This window comes from Pelodiscus sinensis, chromosome 5, assembly GCF_049634645.1.
Source record: "Pelodiscus sinensis isolate JC-2024 chromosome 5, ASM4963464v1, whole genome shotgun sequence".
NCBI lineage: Eukaryota > Metazoa > Chordata > Testudines > Trionychidae > Pelodiscus > Pelodiscus sinensis.
This window is the reverse complement of record NC_134715.1, coordinates 10,054,648-10,067,873: the sequence shown is the minus strand read 5'-3', so window position 1 is coordinate 10,067,873 and position 13,226 is coordinate 10,054,648. Positions and strand designations below refer to the sequence as shown.

The window sequence follows — 13,226 nt, the reverse complement described above, 5'->3', positions numbered from 1 at the left end:
CCATTAAAGAGCTTGCAGAATGGAGGAGTTTGCTGTTACCTCACAAGCCTGAAACTCTCCACATTGCACAGCCTGCTCGCCAGAGACACTGCTCTTCAAGGATTGCTTTGACTCTTGTGTCCTCTGGAGATGCTGCTGTTTACTTCCTGCATCAGGTGCCTGTGCAACAACTTGCATTGGGGCCTAGCTTGTCCTTAGTTTCAGGCCGAGTAAGTTGTTCTCTCTCAAATGTTGTCATCACTGATATGGAAACCAGGCCTGCTGATGGGGGAGGGAGAGGGCAAAGGGGGCAAGTACCCCAGTGCTCAGTGATTCAAGGGGCCCGGCGCACTGAGCCCTTTAAATCACTACCGGAATGCCATGTGGCATGCTCCGGGTGGCTCTTAGGGCTGCCTGTGGAAATGGGGGCGCCACAGAGTGTGCTCCAGGCAGCACTGGGTGGGGGAAGGTGCCGCCGCGCTCTCGGCGTAGCTGAGGGCCAACTGCCTTCAGTCCCGCCCTTTCTGGGAGCATGAGCCGGCCCCCCCCACCTTGCCCAGGGGCCCCGCTTGGCTGTCAGCTCCCCTGATGGAGACTCACGGATATGTAGGAATTTTGTTAACAGTTCTCTGGACTGTTGCAGATTTTCCAAACTGACACCCAAATCCATGCTAGTGTTTATGGCACAAAACACCGAACAAAAAGGGGAGCTCTTATGTGTGCTGCACCCGACAGATGAGGGACTACAGCAGGACTCAAGGAGTCAGAATGTGGTCCTTGATTCCTCGCTTGCTCCAGGAACTAATCTGGTCCAGCTAGAACGTGTGTTGATTCCCTTTCTCTGTACCGGCTCAGTTGCAGTGACTGGCACATTGAAGGCAGAATCAAGTTTTCTCTCTCTCTCCATCCCTGCCTGCATGGGTAGGGGATCAGCTGATTTGCCGAGACTACGCTTGCCTGCTGTACCGATCACCCATGCAGAGAAACCTCACTGTCTTGTATGAGCTTGTAACACCAGTCACCACCGTGTCCTTAAACACCTAAATAAATGGCCTGATTACCCTTGGGGTCAGGTGCCCACATATTTCAAAGACTTCAGTGGAAGTTGTGGGTGCTCAGCTCTTCAGAAAAGCAAAGCTGCTAAATCAATTGCCTAAGCATAGGTTTAGATGCCCAATTAAGCTACTCGCATTTGAAAATGATTGTCTGTAGCAGATTCATGGAGCTAGTTTGACACAGATATATGAAACCATGTTTTCTCTGTAAGAAAGTGGCCAGTAAGCAGGATATCCGACTCAAAGGGGTGGTGTTAGTGAGAAACGGAATCTTCCAAATGCTGATGCATAAAATATTTGTTCATTTACAAACAGTGGTGGGCTTTTGTGGTGGGAGTGGGGATTTGTTGTGTGAGAGAAAAGGACAGATATACTGATCAATTAAAATGTTGATGAAAGGGAGTAAACTGGCCGAGCATGCTACTAATGTGTTTCATTAAAGGGACCATTTTGTGTGTGCACATGTATGTTAAACAAAAACGTTTGACATAAGACCTCATCCTGCAATTGGATACACTCCTGTGGACCCTTGGCTATCAGGAACCTGATTGTAGGATGGGGGCTGTTGTACTGAACAGGATTACTCATCAGTCTTCTCGATAAACATAGTTGGAAGTATGCAGGGATTAGTCTCATTCACATTGAGTCCCATTTTCACCCCTTTGGGAATGTGAAGAGGCCTTAAGGTAAAGGTAACGTTGCCAGAATGATGTAAATGAGAAGCAGGCCTTGTGCATACAGTGATATCAGTAAGGGTATGTCTACACTGCCACCCTAGTTTGAACTAGGGTAGCTAATGTAGGCATTCGAAGTTGCAAATGAAGCCCGGGATTTAAATATCCCGGGCTTTATTTGCATCTTGCCGAGAGCCGCCATTTTTAAATCCCCCTTAGTGCGGACTCCGTGCCTGCGGCTACACGCAGCATGGAGTAGGTAGTTCGAATTAGACTCTCTAATTTGAACTACCGTTACTCCTCGTGGAACAAGGTGTACTGGTAGTTCAAATTAGAGAGCCTAATTTGAACTACTTACTCCATGTCGCGTGTAGCCGCAGGCACGGAGTCCGCACTAAGGGGGATTTTAAAATGGCGGTGCCCGGCAAGATGCAAATGAAGCCCGGGATTTTTAAATCCCGGGCTTCATTTGCAACTTCGAATGCCTGCATTAGCTACCCTAGTTCGAACTAGGGTGGCAGTGTAGACATACCCTAAGAGAAATAATAGCATGCTATCATTTAGTTCAGCCACACCATGCGCTGGCATGGAGGAGGATTATGAGGGTGATACTTTTTCTCTCTCTCGACTTCCACTATCAAATCTATAATAGAACTACATGTCGTTAACTGAGGTAGTTGCTGTAACAAAATCCACCCTTTTAAATGCATAAATCTATTTTCCCCACCTAAAACTATGTGCAGCATTTTAGATATTTAATGCCAGCACTTGATTCCAAAATATCTTTAGTCACCATCATTTTAATAACTTTTTGAGCAGTTGCCAGTTTAATTTTCAGTGTGTGAAAATTGGAGGTAAATTATTTATTACTTCCAGCAAATGTCTTTCATGATTTTATTTAATTTTTTCATCTTTTTTAATGGATTATAAAATGGCAATCTTTTATTGGGTACTCATAAAGTAAGGAGCAAATGAATACTTTGCAAATAGGTTACTGTGGATTGAAATGTCAGCAGTATTTCACAGGGTATGAAATCCCTCAGACCAGAGCTGTGCTGACATATGGCAATGGGCCATACTCCTCCTGTATAACAATAAAACATAGCTGGACACAAGGAAAAAAAGAAAGTTGTGACTGTTAGGACTTTGGAAGTTGCATTTTTTTGTTCATTACATAGAATAGTGATGAGTGGTTATAACTGTTGCATGGTAAAATCATGTTTATCTTAAATTCCTTGGCGGGGGAGGGAAGGGGCTTTTTCAGTTGGATTTTTTTCACATGTGGTTTCTGGAGAAGTTCTGCTAAATCCTCATCAGCTATGGTTGAGAATGAAGGTGAAAAATACGCCTTTCCCCATTGTAATAAGATAAACGTGAGCCATTGGGAAATTGCATGCTGGGCATACCTAGCATTGTTTAGCCTGTGAACGTGTGCACATATAGCTATTTGTACATCCTCATTGATTCAGAGCTTGCAGGTTCCTCAAGGGCCTGGAGGAGACCATTCGACAGGAGCAGCACTGCTGGATAATTATCCCCCTAAAGATCGAGGGAGTCGGCTGTGGGTTTTTTTTTTCCTGAGCTTATCGTAGTAACTCCCCAGGAGCAGAGCTTGAAGGAGTCCAGCATCTCTTCCATCAGTTTCTGGAGCCTCCTGCCGGCGACCCCACTGAGAAAGCCAGCTGGCTCACAATGTGCTAGAGGAAATGGCAATTAGGCCTTCTAATTTCTGAATCTCTGATTCTTGGGACTGCTCAGATAAAGTCGATGTGATAACCTTGTCAGGCATTTACAGAGCCTGACTTGTGGTGATGTCTAACTACAGCAGACTGGAGACTCACCGTTCCATGTTGAGGCAACTTCCAAGGTTTTCAAATTTGGTTCTCGCTCCCCATTGGAATGAAAAGGAAATCTTCCAAGTGGGCTTGCAAAAATGGAATCCTGTCCACATGTCAGTTCAGGAGGATGTGTCAACTAGCCAGGTTGGTAAGACATAGGTGAGGCCCATATGGAAGTCCTTGCCCTTCCAAATTCACAGCAGAGTTTTCCGTCCCCGATCACTCTGACTTGGGATGAGCAGGGACTGCAATGTTGGTCTCTAACCACATAAGGCCAGTGCTTTTAACCTGTGAGAGTTTTTTCCTCTCTTTCAGCCCTGGACCCCCCACTCCACCCCACCCCAGCAAGATTTTCCATGAAATGGTTCAGCTTTGACAGAACCGCAGATTTTGACACTAAATTTCATTTTTAGTCAAAAATGTCCCAACCAGCTTTTTATTTTAACTTCAGAGCAGCATAGTTTTACCACTCTTGTTTCCACAGTAGCTTGTAAAGATTGTGGGACTGGTGTAAATCATGTTACATTGTTGACCGCAACGGAGTTATGCTGCTTTACACTGTCAAAGGACCTGATTCTGTTTTGCTTCCTCTTTTAAAATGTCACAAACTCTGCTTGTTTTGATACTACCTTTGTTGTCCCTATGTTATGTCATCCATTGGTTTGTTAGGGAGCTTCTTATACGTTTTGCTGAATTCTTGTTCGATAATCTCTATTTTCCCGAGTGGTGTTTGGCAGCTGTGATAATGACAAGTGTGAGCTTTCAAATGTCTAGGAAGAATTTCTAACTAGTACAAAGGTTAGGAGCCGAGCGTATTGAGCTAAATATAACTGTGCATGTCAGAAATAAACTTTCAAAGGAAGTAGCCATCATAAGTTGATATTTGAATGCACAGCTAGTTAACTGGGCATGCTTAGAGATCCTTAGATTGCAATGACATGAAAGCAGAGACCGTCCTTCTTTAGTGTTGTGAAGAGCAGCTAGTGTATAATAAGTCAGGGGTCTGCAACATAAGGCTCAATATGAAACCCAATATGGCTCTTTTATCATTCCCAACATACATGCAACTTTTTAAATTAAAATGAAAAATTAATTCAAAATTTTAAAAACGCATAATTACTTAATGTAGCTTGAATGTGTGCATGAACCTGAATTTGACCAGTTATGATGTAAACTTCAAAGAACTATGCAAAAAGATGCATCACCAGAAGTCCCATTAACTATAGTATTTGAGGACAGTGTTTCATTTATGCTATTGTTAATCATCATGTCAGTTAACAATAATATTAAGTTGTATATTTTCAGTCATGCAAATGGGCATTCTTTTATGGCGCTTTGTTGACCACTTGTTCTTAATTTTGATGTAGTTTGGCTCTTTGATTTGAAAAGATTGCTGACCCCTCTTATAAGTGTTGCCATTAAATATGTCAATACAAATATTTGTTTCAAGATCAGTGTATCTGTCTGCAAAGATTTGCAAAAGCCATTTGTTCTAGCGGTCAGGCGTTTGCAGAAATGTTACCAGGCAGTTTAAGTCACATGTAGTGTTAGGCTTTAGTGATGTGCTCTGTGGGATGAAAACATTAGTAAAGGTCTAAATTCCAAGGCCAAGGTTTTCGAAAATGCACTGATGATTTCTGGGCTGCCTTAGCTTTGGGTGCCCAACATGCGACACACTTAAAATATGTGTTAATATATCGTGTTAATGTACACAAATCTTTTCTCTTGGTTGGTTGAGGAGGAGATTGAAGGTATAAGGTTATATATTATTTTATTATCATCACAGTGGGCTGGCACTGTGAGCTTATGGCCAAGCATATCAGTAACGTCTTCTGTATTTGAGTTTGGGAGTGCAGTTTTCAATTAATGTGAAGTGCATAGGGCCCAAAGTAGGTAGAGACTAAAAAATAAAAATAAATAAAACATTGCTCGCATCCCTCAAACATGACAACTGCAGGAAAAAAATTAGTTTGTGTCTTGACATGTTTATCTTTCTGAGGATGAGACAGTTATCTGTCAGAGTTCACTCTGTAGCTTCAAGAACTGAAAGAATATGATCAGCTCCTTGGAATATCTTGGGTGGCTTACCCCTGCAGCTGTATATCAAGAAGTAAGCTGATATAGAAACTAGTTCTTCTGAGTTTATTATATTTGAGTTGAGAGCTGATGTGTTCAGTGAGCCTGTTGCTTGCAATTTTTGTCAGAACATTTGACAGCTAAAGGTTAGTGGAACATGCAGCTTGGCAAATGGCACTAGGAACCCGATCCTGCTCAGAATGAAATCCATGGGGATTTTACCTGTGGGCCTAATTCTCATTTAGACGTGATGAATGTAATCTATGCTCATTGTAAGGACGTGGCATTGCTAGAGCCAGGAAAGAGGTTTTATTGTAAATGGAATTCAGATACTTTGCCTTCAGTCTGGAAGAAGGATTAAGTTCTACATAATATAAAAAGTGGCCTTAGCAGCACCATCCACACAAGAATTTGAGGTGCTCTTTATTTTAATAACTCTCATATTGTTGTATCTAAATAATACAGGCCACGGCAGGAAACTTACAATATGCTCCTATTTTTAAGTCAGTGGAAAATTTTATCTTTGACTTCATTGCTGGAGTGAGAGATTTATCCCACTTCTGAAGTCCAATTTCCAAATCACATTTAGTGATGTTAAGTATTTACTTGCATACTGTGTCAGTTATGTGTGAGATGTGTGGTGCTGTCTTCTGAAACCAAGCCTGGGAACCTGAAATCCTAGGATCCTATCCTTGAAACCAGCTATTTACCACAAAACCTGTGTGGTCTGGCACAAGTCACTTAGGCTATGTCTTTACTAAACAGAAGATCGATGCTGCCACGATTGATCTTCTGGAGTTTGATTAGTGAGTCTAGTTAAGACTCACTAAATCAAACTCAGAGGGTACCCTCTTTGGCGGCTGATATTCCTGCTCTTGTGAGGAGTAAGGGAAGCCAACAAGAGCATTTGCACCCATCAGCCTCCTGCTGTGAGGATGGCAGGGAAATTCGAAACAAGATACATTGACTCCAGCTACGTAAATAACATAGTTGGAGTTGTGTGTCTTGATTCGACCTTCCCTTTTAGTGTAGTCCTGGCCTCAGGATAGACATTTTCAGACACAAGTGCTTATATGCTCCTTAATCTCCATTTAGGCAATTCAGGGATCTTATTTAGATAACTAACTTTGGCACCCAAGTTTGATGATTTTTGGCCCTAATTTTTGCCTTACTTTCCTGCTTTGTAGAGTGGATAATAATCCTTGCTTACATCTCAGGCATGTAGGCAGAACTAAGTAGTTAATAAGCTAAACGGTGTGGGATGGGATACCCCATCTTCTCAGTGACTTGCAGTGTGTGTGCCCCTGGTGGCATAAGCCTGCTTGGAGCAGGTCGACACTACACAGCAGGCCGCAGGCCGTATACTGGAAGGGTCTTGACTCTGCTGACGTGGATTATGAAGGGAATGAATGGAGCCAGAACACTATGAAGTTGTGCTAATTTAGCATGTTTCCTGATTGCCTCTGCAGGCAGGGCTGGAGTTTAATACTGCCCTTCCAGGTGGAAAGCAATGATTGTATTGCTGCCAGTTCTTGCTCTAGGGTATGAATCCCTGCTTGAGCCCAGCCACCCCGATAGGCACAAATGGATGCTCTGTGCCTCTAGAATAGAAGTGCTAGCTATTATGCAAGAGTTTTTCAGCTGTCCTGTTTGGTTAAAAGGAGTTTCTTGATCCACAATGTGTTTCCCACAGCAATTGGGGAGACTTCTGTGAGTATTTCTGCCACTTTCAAGTTTCCTGTGGCTTTCAAAGTGCCAACTAACATAACCAGAATAAAGCTTCACCTGTTCACAACCCTGTATGAACCTATGGATTTTCAGCACAGGCTCCCAGCTAGGAAAACATGTCTCAGGAATCACAAAAACTTGGAACCTGCAAAAACTACTACCTGGAAGAAAAATGTTAAAAGGATCCTTGAGAAATCTAGGTTCTCAGACTTTAAAACTCAGAAGTATATAAAGTGCCACCTTTGAAATTGTGATCATTGTAGTTGCATGCTAATACCTTTTGTGTTGCTATATCTTAAACCAACCTGCATATCCCTTGTGTGCAGCTCCTACTGGTACATGTATCACAGTTTGAGAAATGCTGCTATAGTATTCCAGTCTGTGAGGGACTCCTTGGCCCCAATGCAGTCATTGGAGGTTTTGTTAGTGACTTCCGTGAAGCCAGGATGTCACCTTACGTTAGTGTATTAAACCAGTTTAAATAGCTTGACTCCTTGAAGATTCCTGGACCCATTCTATTCTGTTATGGATGTCTATTATATTTGAAAAACAAACGACATTTCACAACAGGTCTGGGATAAACTCCTCTTTTTAAATATGTCACCATTTGAAATAGATGGTGAACTCTTCAGACATTATGGGCATCAAGTTCACCTCATAATATCTTAGCTAATGTCTTAGCTAGTCTCAAATCAACCACCATCTCATTTCACCTCAGTTTTGTAAAATCTTGTGTAGGAAGCCAAAGTCAATCTGAGGGCGATGAGTTAAACAGATTGACTCACTCTGGTGATGTGGACTTGATCTCTGCTGACTGGCCTGTGATCTTGAGTTAGGTTGATTTGGGCTTTCTCTTACTAAACGTCTGTCATTGATACATCCTGTCACTGGAGCCTCAGTACTTCACCCCACCCCCCAAATAATAGGACGAACAGTATTTGTATGTATATAATCAAAATGCTGTGTAAAAATTATCTAATCAATCTGCACAACTGCCCCATGAGCTAGGTATGGTAAATGTTATTATCCCTGTTTTATTGCTGCTGGATGAAATGATATTGAGAGGTGAAATGGCTTGCCCAAGGTCACACACCCCGGCTTTGATTAGAATTTAGGGCATTGTGAGATTTACTTCATTAATGCTTGGGAAATGCTTTGAGACCAACGGATGCTATCCACTGTAAAAGGGGAAAGCACTCATGAATTAGTAATTATTTTAATTACTACCACTGAAAAAGTTCAGCAAATGTTAGAGGCAAATTGTTTTACACTCATGAAACACAACAGAAGTTAATGCCATTTCATGGGAGCAACTAAGAGCAATATTTGACTTGGAGTCTGTGTGTTTTTTGGCACATGTCGCTGTGTAACTCATGCTTTAAATAGGCAAATGAAGCAAAAGGGAAAGAAAATGAAACACTGTGTTATAGGAGGGATTATCTTTTTGTCTTTGTTTCTGTGGTCAGTTGACCACTGTACAGACTATACAGTCGACTCACAAGTCAAAAAGGTCTTCCTGTGTTGCGGCTGCATACAGGTATCTATAGGTTGAATTCTGTTCTCCATTACATCTGTGCAAGGCTGTGAAAAAAACGGATCCAGGTAATTGAAGTCCATGAAAAAACTCACATGAACTTCAGCTTCTTCAGGGTACTGGAGAACAAAATTTTGGGCTGTGTTTCAGTGTCATAGCTGGATGCGTGAACCTCAAAAGACTCAGGGTATGTCTACACTACCCGCCTAGTTCGAACTAGGAGGGTAATGTATGCATACCGCACTTGCTAATGAAGCCCGGGATTTGAATTTCCCGGGCTTCATTAGCATAAGCGGGGAGCCGCCATTTTTAAATCCCCGCTGCTTCGAACCCCGTGTAGCGCGGCTACACGGGGCTCGAACTAGGTAGTTCGGACTAGGGTGCCTATTCCGAACTACCGGTACACCTCGTTTCACGAGGAGTACCGGTAGTTCGGAATAGGACCCTAGTCCGAACTACCTAGTTCGAGCCCCGTGTAGCCGCGCTACACGGGGTTCGAAGCAGCGGGGATTTAAAAATGGCGGCTCCCCGCTTATGCTAATGAAGCCCGGGAAATTCAAATCCCGGGCTTCATTAGCAAGTGCGGTATGCATACATTACCCCGCTAGTTCGAACTAGCGGGGTAGTGTAGACATACCCTCCGGGAGTTGATTCAGACAGGTGATCAGAGAAACTCTGGATGTTTATCAGAAATCTGCGCTGGGTTTCAGCATAGCACTAAATAAACACTTAACTTTAAATGTGCCTACTCAGCAGAACATTTATGGCTTCTCTACACTACCACTTTTCTGCTCTGTAACTTTCTCGCTCAGTAGGGTGACCATATTTCCCTAACCTGAGTATGGGATACCTGGTAAAATTACTTGTATGCAAGCAAGTTCAATAGCAATCAGTCAGAGCTATGCAATCCAAACAGTCAAGCGGATGGAGTCCCTGTTAAAAAGAAATACTGCAAAGTTGGATTCTTTTTATTTTATCTTTAAAGCTTTAGTCCACATGTGGGGAGGTGCATCCTGCACACCTTTTTCACACAGGCCATGTGAAAAACTTCCTGCCTGTCAAGGAGGTTAAACACTGGAATAAATTGCCTAGGGTGTTTGTGGCATCTTCATCACTGGGGATATTTAAGAGCAGATTAGACAGACACCTGTAAAGGATGATCTAGACCAGGCATGTCCAAAGTCCAGCCCGCGGGCCAATTGCGGCCCTTGTTCCGGTTTAATACGGCCCCACAGGTAATTTGGCAATATCTATCTTTTAAGGCCCCCCAACAAATCCATATGTATTGAGATGAATACATTGTAAAATCTCAGTTAATGTCAGTTGGTCTAAATCAGTTATAAATATATTTGGACACAACATGTATACTTGGTGTTATGTTCCTGTTCATATTTTTTGAACTTAAAAGTTGACATACCGTATTTTCCGGCGTATAGGGCGACTGGGTGTATAAGACGACCCCCTATCTTTTTAATTAAAAGATAGGGTTTCATCTTATACCCCAGCGCCCCTCCGCCTCCTTTGCTCCCGGTGTCCCTGGTCTGCTGGAGATGGTCCCCAGCAGACCAGAGGCACCGGGAGCAAAGCCGCCAGGAGCGCCTGGGCTGCCCCCCCCCCTCCCGCCGGAGCCCCTCCGTGGCTTTGAAAGCCTCGGGGGAAGCCGGCGGGGGGGCATCCCAGGCGCGCATGGGCTGCCCCCCCGCCGGAGCCCCTCCGCGGCTTTGAAAGCCTCGGGGGAAGCCGGCGGGGGGGCATCCCAGGCGCGCATGGGCTGCCCCCCCGCCGGAGCCCCTCCGCGGCTTTGAAAGCCTCGGGGGAAGCCGGCGGCGGGGCATCCCAGGCGCGCATGGGCTGCCCCCCCGCCGGAGCCCCTCCGCGGCTTTGAAAGCCTCGGGGGAAGCCGGCGGGGGGGCATCCCAGGCGCGCATGGGCTGCCCCCCCGCCGGAGCCCCTCCGCGGCTTTGAAAGCCTCGGGGGAAGCCGGCGGGGGGGCATCCCAGGCGCGCATGGGCTGCCCCCCCGCCGGAGCCCCTCCGCGGCTTTGAAAGCCTCGGGGGAAGCCGGCGGCAGGGCATCCCAGGCGCGCATGGGCTGCCCCCCCGCCGGAGCCCCTCCGCGCCGCCGCGGAGGGGCTCCGGCGGGGGGTAGCCCATGCGCGCCTGGGATGCCCCCCCGCCGGCTTCCCCCGAGGCTTTCAAAGCCGCGGAGGGGCTCCGGCGGGGGGGCAGCCCATGCGCGCCTGGGATGCCCCGCCGCCGGCTTCCCCCGAGGCTTTCAAAGCCGCGGAGGGGCTCCGGCGGGGGGGCAGCCCATGCGCACCTGGGATGCCCCGCCGCCGGCTTCCCCCGAGGCTTTCAAAGCCGCGGAGGGGCTCCGGCGGCGGGGCATCCGGCGTACAAGACGACCCCCGATTTTTGGGGGATGTTTTTTAACATCAGAGGTCGTCTTGTACGCCGGAATATACGGTACAACCTTTATTACCAATAATATGTAATGTAATTTACAATGTTCCTGACATATATTTCAGCTTCCTGGATTTTTTTTTTTTCATCTGGACTTCAGATATGAAAGGCAGAGTGATTTAACACCTGTTTAGATTTGTCATCCATGTGATGAAATGAAAAGTATGCTGTTTGCAATAAACTTTGCATAAAATAGTTAATTTGCATTTAATTTTAATGGTTCAAAGAATGTCAGGCAAAATGGTCGGCCCTCACGCATGTTCACTTCATCAAATCTGGCCCTCTTTGAAAAAAGTTTCGACTCCCCTGATCTAGACAGTACTTGGTGCTGTCGTACTTTGTCTAGACAGTACTTGGACTTCTTGAGGGATCACTTCCAGTTCTAGTGTTCTATGATTCTATGTTTTCACTATAGGGAAGATTGATGCTGCTGCAATTGATCTTCTGGAGTTTGATTTAGCAGGTCTAGTAAAGACCCACTAAATCGAACTCAGAGGGCATCCCTATTGGTGCCAGTACTCCTGCTTCTCACAAGGAGTAAGGGAAGACGATGGGAGTGTTTGATTATGGGGAAACTCTAATTAAGGAGCTCAGACCAGTGGGGAGGTCTGAGCTCCCAGACCGACCTGGCGCAAGCTGTGACTGAGCCAGGCTGCTGGTCAGCCTGTTAGAAAATTTACTGGCAAAGTGGGAGAAGGGGGAAATGCTGTAGTCTGAGGCAGTGTTTCTAACCTTTTTTTTTTTAATAAAGTAGCCATTAAAAAAAATAGTACCCCAGTACCTGCAGTTTTCAGTCAAACAAAATTTTTTTCTAACATTGCAACACAGTTGTTTAAACAACTTAATCATAGCCAGGCGGGTGATGAAATTTTTGGGTATAAAAAATACAAAAATAATAAAGCGCAGTAAAACTTAAAACAAAAATTCAGTTTCTCCAAATTTCAGTTGTGTTGATGTACCCCACAGTCTTCTCTCAAGTACTCCTAAGAGTACTTGTACCACTGGTTGAGAACCACTGGTCTATAGCATTAGAATCATAGAATAATAGGACTGGAAGGGACCTCGAGAGGTCATCGAGTCCAGCCCCCCGCCCTCAAGGCAGGACCAAGCTCCGTCTACACCATCCCTGACAGATGTCTATCCAACCTGTTCTTAAATATCTCCAGAGAGGGAGATTCCACCACCTCCCTTGGCAATTTATTCCAATATTTGACCACCCTGACGTTAGGAATTTTTTCCTAATGTCTAATCTAAACCTCCCCTGCTGCACTTTAAGCCCATTACTCCTTGTCCTGTCCTCAGAAACCAAGAGGAACAAATTTTCTCCTTCCTCCTTGTGACACCCTTTTAGATATTTGAAAACCGCTATCATGTCGCCCCTTAATCTTCTTTTTTCCAAACTAAACAAGCCCAGTTCATGAAGCCTGGCTTCATAGGTCATGTTCTCTAAACCTTTAATCATTCTTGTCGCTCTTCTCTGTACCCTTTCCAATTTCTCCACATCTTTCTTGAAATGTGGCACCCAGAACTGGACACAGTACTCCAGCTGAGGCCTAACTAGTGCAGAGTAGAGCGGCAGAATGACTTCACGAGTTTTGCTTACAGCACACCTGTTGATACAACCTAGAATCATATTTGCTTTTTTTTGCAACAGCATCATACTGTTGACTCATATTCAACTTGTGGTCCACTATGACCCCTAGATCCCTTTCCGCCATGCTCCTTCCTAGACAGTCGCTTCCCATCTTGTATGTATGGAACTGATTGTTCCTTCCTAAGTGGAGCAATTTGCATTTCTCTTTATTAAACCTCATCCTGTTTACCTCTGACCATTTCTCTAACTTGCTAAGGTCATTTTGAATTATGTCCCTATCCTCCAA

The 13,226-nt window shown here is 44.8% G+C and overlaps 1 protein-coding gene across 1 annotated transcript in view; it reads left to right on the top strand.

Annotated features, from left to right (window-relative positions):
• The window catches only part of ANTXR2 (ANTXR cell adhesion molecule 2), a 193,047-nt gene that overhangs the window by 81,754 nt on the left and 98,067 nt on the right, over positions 1-13,226 (top strand). The gene's annotated exons all lie outside the window — the stretch shown is intronic.